This window comes from Mus caroli, chromosome 18 (genome assembly GCF_900094665.2).
Source record: "Mus caroli chromosome 18, CAROLI_EIJ_v1.1, whole genome shotgun sequence".
Taxonomy (NCBI): Eukaryota; Metazoa; Chordata; class Mammalia; order Rodentia; family Muridae; genus Mus; species Mus caroli.
In genome coordinates, this window is record NC_034587.1 from 70,791,171 (window position 1) to 70,799,712 (window position 8,542).

An 8,542-nucleotide genomic window follows, 5' to 3' on the forward strand; every position below is an offset into this window, starting at 1 on the left:
CCTCTTCCTCCTCCTCCTTCTTTTCTTCTTCTTCTCTTCCTCCTCCTTCTTTCTTCTTCTTCTTCTTCTTCTTCTTCTTCTTCTTCTTCTTCTTCTTCTTCTTCTTCTTCTTCTTCTTCTTCTTCTTCCACACACACACTCCACACACTCTCTTCTCTCTCTCTTTTTCTCTCCACAAACACACTTCACATTCTCTCTTCTTTCAGTCCACACTCTCTCTCCCCTTTAACTTGCCCCAGTCTTTTATTGTTACTCCTAAAGCAGGTAGAAGGAAAAAAAAAGATACTTTGTATAATCATTGCCAAATCAAATTCAAAATAATAACCACATCCCACAAAGAATCAAGAATTGCAACTGTTCCTCAAAGTTTCAAGCTTCCCCTAGTCCCAGGCCTGTGACCAAAATAATAATTGCAAACTTATCATTATTTAAACTCTAACTTTTGACTTATTATACTTCAGAGCTCAGAGCCCCAAGGTCACCTACATGCATTTTCCTGTGAAGCTCTAATGATAAATGACATGGGCAGAGCTGCCAGGCAGTGTCCAGAAAGAATCAAGTTAACCCTTAACTCAGTAGGTCCACTAGCTTTCTGCTTCTGTATATTGCACACAATGATTCTCTAAGAGTCCCAGTGTTTTGATATACAATTAGTAAAATTATATATTTGCCAATATATAATTTTATGAATTCCATACTTTCTTATCCATATATATCCAAAGGAGACCAGGAACTAGTCTCAAATGTTGTGTAAAACTCATTTTATAACTTCAATAGTTTTTTTCCTTTCTGAATTAAAGCACCCCGTGTTTGTGTTCCCTTATTTCATGATTGTGTCTCTCATACTGAAGGTGGAAAATTACTGGCCACCTGAACTCTTCACCCCAGAGTCCACCTGAACTCTTCACCCCAGAGTCTACCTGAACTCTTCACCCCTCCCAACTGAGGACTGTGCCAGGAACATTTTTGAGATAAGGGTTTCCTGGAACAAACCTCAGAATGTTCCAATAGATTGGGTACATTGCCAAATATAGGACACGACCCCGTGGTTACGTAAAACTCCCTTGGCAAAAACCCTCAGTTACACAAACTTGTACTTTCCCTGCCCCGCTTCCCCCCTTGGTATTTTCCTATATAAGCCTGTAAAAATTTTGAGCCGTCGTCGATCCTCCTCTACACCATGCTTGGTGTATGAGTTTCGACCCCAGAGCTCTGGTNCATGTGCTTTCTNGTTGTGGCTTTATTANATCTTCCTTCCTATATTCTGAGTTTGGTCTCAGTGTCTTCTTGGGTTCGCGGCTGTCCCGAGGCTTGAGTGAGGGTCTCCCTCCGGGGGTCTTTCAATACTAATTCTTTTTCATTATTACAGTAAATTCCTTCACTTTTTGGTAATGGACCCTGTATGACTCTAGCAGAATGTGGCTCTGTTTCATTTCCTAATATTTCTAGATATCTTTCCTTTAAACTTTCTTTGCAAGCCAAACGTTAACCTGGAACTATGATTGTGCATTGATTACATTGTTTCCAAGATGAGAGCACAGAACATGCACCTGGGCCATTAGGACTGTGCGGTGCTGTGCCCAGATGCCTCAGTTTTTAATTGTTTAAGAATCATCACATCAAAGAACCTCTGGTTTCACAGAATTCACCAGAGCAGGAGGAGAAGGGAGTAGGAAAGTCAGATAGAACAGAATAATTATGCACACCAAGGCCCACTGAAAACAGTCACACACAAATGAAATCGGTATAGCCATTGTTCAGAGCTAAGTTTAGGAGAAATGAGAACAATCTTTCTTTTACAAAAAGCTGCATCAGGATTCTGAGGTGTCTCTATCCTGGCCTACTGCACACACAGTCCCTTATTTCTGATGGCTGGTCCCCTGGAGGGATGTGTCTATTGTTTCTCAGGGTCCCAGATGCCATCCTTTTTTACAGTCCGTGTCATGGTAGTGTCCCCAGCAGTTTTGGTTACTATTTTCCTGATGGTAAGAGATATTAAACATCTCTTCCTGTGTTTCTCAGCCAATTGAGTTTCATCTTTTGAGAATTCTGTTTAGATTTGTACTCCACTTTTTAAAATTTAAATTGGGTTGTTTTCTTGCTATCTAGTTTTTTTTTTTAAAGTTCTTTATATATTTTGGATATTAACCCTCTTTGGATATTGACTGTGTAGTGAATAAAAATCTTTTCCCATTCTGCAGAATGCCAGTATATCTAGATGAGAGTGTCATTTGCCATTATAGAAGCTTTTTTCTTGGAAGGCCTCTACCAACCCAACCTTCCACCAGCAGTCACTTCTGACAGGACTAGGATCCTGAAGGCCTCACCTGTTTGAGAGGATGGGAAACCACAGCTGGCGTCCAGTACAGTTACACTGCTCTTTATTCCAATGTATATTTCTGGCTTGTTTATAAATAACAGTCAAGTGTCCATAGGTTGTGTAGACTTATTCCATTAATCAATGTAAACACTACATTTGTTTTTGTTCTAGTACTCTAGCTCTGTGGTACAATTTGAGACTGGGGATAGTATACCTCTAGGAGTTTCTTATTATACAGTATTGTTTTATCTTTCCTGGGTTTTTGTGTTTCCAGATAAAGGTAAAATTGTCCTTTCAAGATCTGTGAAGGGTCTTGGTGGAATTTTGACGGGGACTGCATTGAATCTGTAGATTGATTTTGATAGCATGGTCACTTTTACTATATCAATCCTACAGATCTATGAGAATGGAAGATTTTTTTTTCCATCTTCTGATATCTTCAACTTCTTTCCTTAATGTCTTAAACTTTTATCATACAGGTCTTTACTTGCTTAGTTAGAGTTACCACAAGATAAGGATGATATTTCCCTGATTTCTTTCTCAATTTGTCATGTGTATATAGGAGGGATACTGAATTTTTTTTTTGAGTTAATTGTATACTAAGATATTTTGCTAAAAGTGTTTATCAGCCATAGGCGTTTATTTTGTAGTCTATAATATCATCTGCAAATAGGGATATTTTGACTTTCTCCTTTGCAAATTGCATCCCTTTAATCTCCTTCAGTTGTCTTATGGCTCTAGCTAAAATTTCAAGTACTGTATTATATAGGTGAGTGGATAACCCTGTTGTGTTCTTGATACTAATCGAATTGCTTCCAATTTCCATTTAAATTGTAGCTCTGGTATTGCTGTAAACTGCCTTTATTGTGCTGAAATATTTCCCTTACATCCCTAATCACTCCAGGATTTTCATCGTGAATGGGTGTTGGATTTTCTTGAAAGCATTTTCTGCATCTGAGAAGATGACCATGTGATTTTTATCTGTTAGTTTGTTTATATGGTAGATTACAATTATTGATTTATGTATATTTAACAATCTCTGCATCTATGGGATAAATCTCACTTGATCATGGTGTATGATTTTTTTTGGATGTGTTCTTAGATTCTGTTTGCAAATATTTTATTGAGAAGTTTTGCATCTAATGTTCATAAGGGAAATTGGTCTATAATTCTCTTTCTTCGTTGGGTCTTTATGTGATTTGAGTATTAGGGTTACCATGCCTAGTAAAATGAATTGGGCGATGTTGCTTCAATTTCTATGTTGTGGAATAATTTTAGGGGTATTGGTATTAACTCTTTGAAAGTCTCATAGAATTCTATGTTAAAAATATTTGGCCCTGGGCTCTTTGTTGTTGTTGTTAGAATGTTAATTACTGCTTCTATTTCACTGAGATTTATAGGTCTATTTCAATTGTCTATCTAATCTTGATTTAACTTTAGTAAGGGAAATTTATCAAAAATTATTCATTTCTTTTAGATTTTCCAATTTGGTCAAGTACAGGTGGTTAAAATATGTCATTATACATTCTCTGAATTCCTTTGGTGTCTGTTATGCCCCCCCACCTTTATCTCTAATTTTGTCAATTTGGATACCCCTTCTCTGCCTATTTGGATTACTCTTTATTAATCTTATTGTTTTTTCTCAAAGAACCAACATTTTGTTCCCTTGATTCTTTGTATTGTTTTCTTGTTGTTGTTGTGCAATCATTGTTTTTTTTTTTTTTTTTATTTCTGGGTTATTGACTTCAGCCTTGAGTTTGATTATTTCTTGCCTGCTACTGAAAGAACCTAGTGGGAAAACCCCCACTCAATTCCCGATTTGGCGTGCACCCAAAGAATCACGAAGAGACCATCTTGATGTAAACATACGAGGTAGTTTAATGACAGAGCTCTGGACCAATACGTATCTCACACAGGAGATAATGGATGTCAGCCTCGAGGCTCAAAAGTTAGGGGTTTATGTAGGAAAGGAGTGGGGGTAGGGGAAGAATTGGCACAGCTTCACACAATTGGGCAGTTTAAACATCAGCGAGCAGTATGTGATAGTAACTTTAAAGGGAGGGTGTTTATCTTGGTCAGCAGGACATCTGGCTAAGCCCAAACCATATCTGCAGGTGGCCCATTACTCAACTGAGCTTGTTTGGAGATTGTCCTTGCATGCCTTTCTTATCTCAATGGCTAGTTGGTTCCTGGGATGACTTTGCAGCCTTTGTTCTTTACTCTAAGCCCAAAAAGCCCTCTTAACTAGCAAGCCACATGAGTCATGGATCTTGAATAAACTTTCTGGCTAGGGCTTTGAAGTCTTGAATTTAATTTTCTTTCTTTCACTACACCTTTTGGGTTGGATTTCTTTCTTTTTGTTCTAGAGCTCTCAGGTGTGCTGTTACATTACTAGTATCTGATCTCTCTATTTTTGTTTTAAATGTAGACCCTTAGTGTTATTAACTTTCTTTTAGAACTGCCTTGAGTCCCATACATTTGTGCATGTAAATAATTTACTTTCATTCAATTCTAGTAAATCTTTAATTTTTTTTTTCTTGACCCATTTTTCATTTTTTTTTTTTTTCTTTTTGGTTTTTTGAGACAGGGTTTCTCTGTGTAGCCCTGGCTTTTCTGGAACTCACTCTGTAGACCAGGCTGGCCTTGAACTCAGAAATCCACCAGCCTCTACCTCCCAAGTGCTGGGATTAAAGGCGTGTGCCACCACTGCCCGGCAACCTATTTTTCATTCAGTAGAGACCTGTTCAATTTCCATGAGTTTGTAAGCTTTCTGGTGTTTCTGTTGTTGTTCCTAACTGTTTAACCATGGTGGTCAGATAGGATTCAGGGCATTATTTCAATGGTTTTGTATTTTATCTGTCTTTGTTTCCAAGACTTGCTTTGTTACTGAATATGTGGCCAATTTTGGAAAAAGTTCCATAAGGCCCGAGAAGAAGGTATATTCTTTTGTGTTTGGGTGAAATGTTCTGTAAATATCTTTTAGGTCCATTTGGTTTATAATGTCAACTAGCTCCAGCATTTCTGCCTCATTTTTGTCTGGATGGCCTGTTTATTGTCAAGAGTGGGGTGTGAAAGTCTCCCACTATCAATGGGTGAGTGTCAATATGTAACTTAAGCTGTAGTAGTGTTTCTTCTATGAGATTTGGTGGCCTTGTGTTTGGTGCACAGATGTTAAGGATTGCAATGTCCTCTTGGAGGAATTCCTTTGGGGGATCTATAGTCCTCTTTTTCTATCTCTTAATGATTAGTTTTAATTCAATGAGTATTTTGTCAGTTATTAAAGATATAAACTTGTTTCTTAGATCTATTATGTTAGTCTGTGTCTTTTGTTTTAATTGGGGAATTGAGACTGAAAGAGGAAAAACTGAACTCTCCATGAACTCTTCATAGTCCTCTTACCCCTCCCATCTGGGGATAGTTCCCGGAACACTCCTGAACTCTTCACCCCAGAATACATTCTTGAACTCTTCAACTCAGAGTTCGATCCCCTCCCAACTGAGGACTGTTCCAGGAACATTTTTGAGATAAGGGTTTCCTGGAACAGCCTCAAGAAATCAAGTACATTGCCAAAATATAGGACACGACCCCTAGGTTACGAAAAGCCCCTTTGGAAAGTCCCTAGGAATAACCCTTGGCAGAACCCCTTAGTGACGCACATTTGTATTTTCTCCACCCTGCCTTTCTCCTATATAAGCTTGTGAAAAATTTGGGCCGGGCGTCGATTCTCCTCTGCACCTTGCTTGGTGTATGAGTTTCGACCCCAGAGCTCTGGTTCATGTATTTGCTTGCTGTTGCTTTATAAAATCTTACTCTGTACATCTTGAGTTCGGTCTCAGTGTCTTCTTGGGTGCGCGGCTGTCCCGAGGCTTGAGTGAGTGTCTCCCTTGGGGAGTCATAGAGTCTTTCAAGACCACTGGTATTGACAGCAATCAATGAACAGCCTTTGTTGATTCCCATTACTTTGTTGTTGTTGGTGGTGGTGGTGGTGGTGGTGGTGTGTGTATGTGTGTTATCACTGTTTTGACTTGCTGGTCTGGGATTGTTTAATACTTGTGCTTTCTTAGGTATGGTTAACCTCTTAGGTTGGAGTTTTCCTTTTAACACCTTCCATGGATTTGTAGTTATATAGTGCTTTAATTTAATTTTATCGTGGAATGTCTTTTTCCATCTATTGCAATTGATATTTTCTGGTTATAGTAACCATGGCTGGCATCTGTGATCTCTTAGAGTCTGTAGAACATTTCCCCAGGTCCTTCTGTTTTTAAGAAGTTCATTCAGAAGTCAGGTATTTTTCTAATAGGTCTGCCTTTATGTGTTCTTCTGTTGCATCTTTTAATGTTCTTTCTTTGTTCTGTGTGTTTACAGTTTTGTTTATTATGCACCACAGGAATTTCTTTCCTGGTTCAGTCTATTTCGTATTCTGTATGCTTCTTTTACCTTGATAGGCAGCTCCTTCTTTCTGGGGGGGAGGAGCGGGGAGTGGGGTTGAGGCAGGGTTTCTCTGTTTATTCCTGGCTTTCCTGGAACTCACTTTGTAGACCAGGCTGGCCTTGAACTCAGAAATCCTCCTGCCTCTGCCTCCCGAGTGCTGGGATTAAAGGCGTGTGCCACCACGCCCAGCCTAGCTCCTTCTTTAGGTTAGGAAAATTTTCTTCTATGATTTTGTTGAAAGTAATTTCTATGCCTTTGCCCTGGGTTTCTTCTCCTACCTCTATCCCTATTATTCTTACATTTGGTCTTTTCATAGTATCCCAGATTTCCTGGGCTTTTATGCCAGGAGAGAGTTTTTTAGATGTAGTATTTCTTTGACTAAAGTATCCATTTCTCCTATCATGTACTAAATACCTGAAATTTTTTTCTTCCACCCCTCATATTCTGTTAAGTGAGTCTTTCCTATTCAAGTTCTTATGGTTTTCATGTCCAGATTTCCTTCACTTTGGATATCTTTATTAATTATATTTCCACTTTGAGGTCTTGAACTGCTTTATTCATTTCCTTCTGTTGTTTGTCTGTATTTTCATGGATTTCTTTAAAAGACTTATTTCCTCTTTAAGGAGCTCCATCATATTCACAAAGGTGATGTTAAGGCCCTCACTTGGGTTTCGGCTGTGTTGCATTTCTCTGGACCTACTGCAGTGCTTCCTGAGTTCTGGTGGGGACATATTTCCTTGGCTCTTGTTCTCTATGCTAGTATAGAGGCATCTGGGTTTGGGAAGATTGTAATTTGTGGTGTTGATATCTGTGTGGTCCAATGGAGAAAGGGGAGAGGGGAATGGGGGTGCAGCAGGTATTCTGCTGTAGAGCTGGTGATGAGACTGGGGGCTTGGATTTGGAGGAGAGGTGGGGAGGTGAAGATCTGCAGTTAGCCTACCTATTTCCTTGGCTGGTATGGCCAGGGAATGGCTGCTTGTGGGTGGGGCTGGGGTTATTGGATGAGTGAGAGGAAGGGAAGCTGGAGGAGAAGGTCTATATGATCCATTAGAGATGGGGGTCAGAGAGGAAGGGGAGACTGCAGCAGGCGTTCTGCTACAGAGCTGTGAACAAGACTGCTAGGGGTGTTTTAAAGAGCTGTCTATGCTTGTTCTTCAGATCAGGCTTTTGGTTTAAGATGGTGGCACAGTAATTCTGTCAGTATCATGATGCAACAACTAACTAGAGTTGCCTTTTTTATTTATTCAAAAATAAATTATTTATCTTTATTGTATATGTATACATGTTTTTCTGGTACCACACATGTGCCTTGTGAGCTCAAGCTGAAAGAACATGACAGAATGAAAAAATTCATAAAAGCTTCTAGACTGGCATCCAACATGGACCTCACTATTGACAAGAAAGTAACAGTTTAACTTGCTCCATTGATTTAGAAAATGTTTGTGCACAATGTTCTGACCATTCTTTGAACTCATGTGTTTGCCAATGTTCTGACCGTTCTTTGAACCCGTGTATTGCCAACCACTATAGCCCTCTGCCAAGTGATTGTAATCTGGTTGCTGGGCTGAAGTCAGAAAATTTCCCCAGCAACTTCAGATTGGGCCAATCCTGAGTTGCCCCACATATCAGCCGATAGTCAGTAGAGTTGCATCACCCCTGTGCCTGTGCACGACTCCTTCCTTGTACCCCTCCCATACCCATTTCTTGTGAAATCACCTTAGATTAGAAATTGTTAGCCAGGCATGGTGGCGCACAACTTTAATCCCAGCACTCAGGAGGCAGAGGCAGGCG

General features: G+C 39.5%; 1 protein-coding gene across 1 annotated transcript in view; it reads left to right on the top strand.

Annotated features, from left to right (window-relative positions):
* Positions 1-8,542, top strand: part of Cfap53 (cilia and flagella associated protein 53) — a 68,376-nt gene that overhangs the window by 58,552 nt on the left and 1,282 nt on the right. The gene's annotated exons all lie outside the window — the stretch shown is intronic.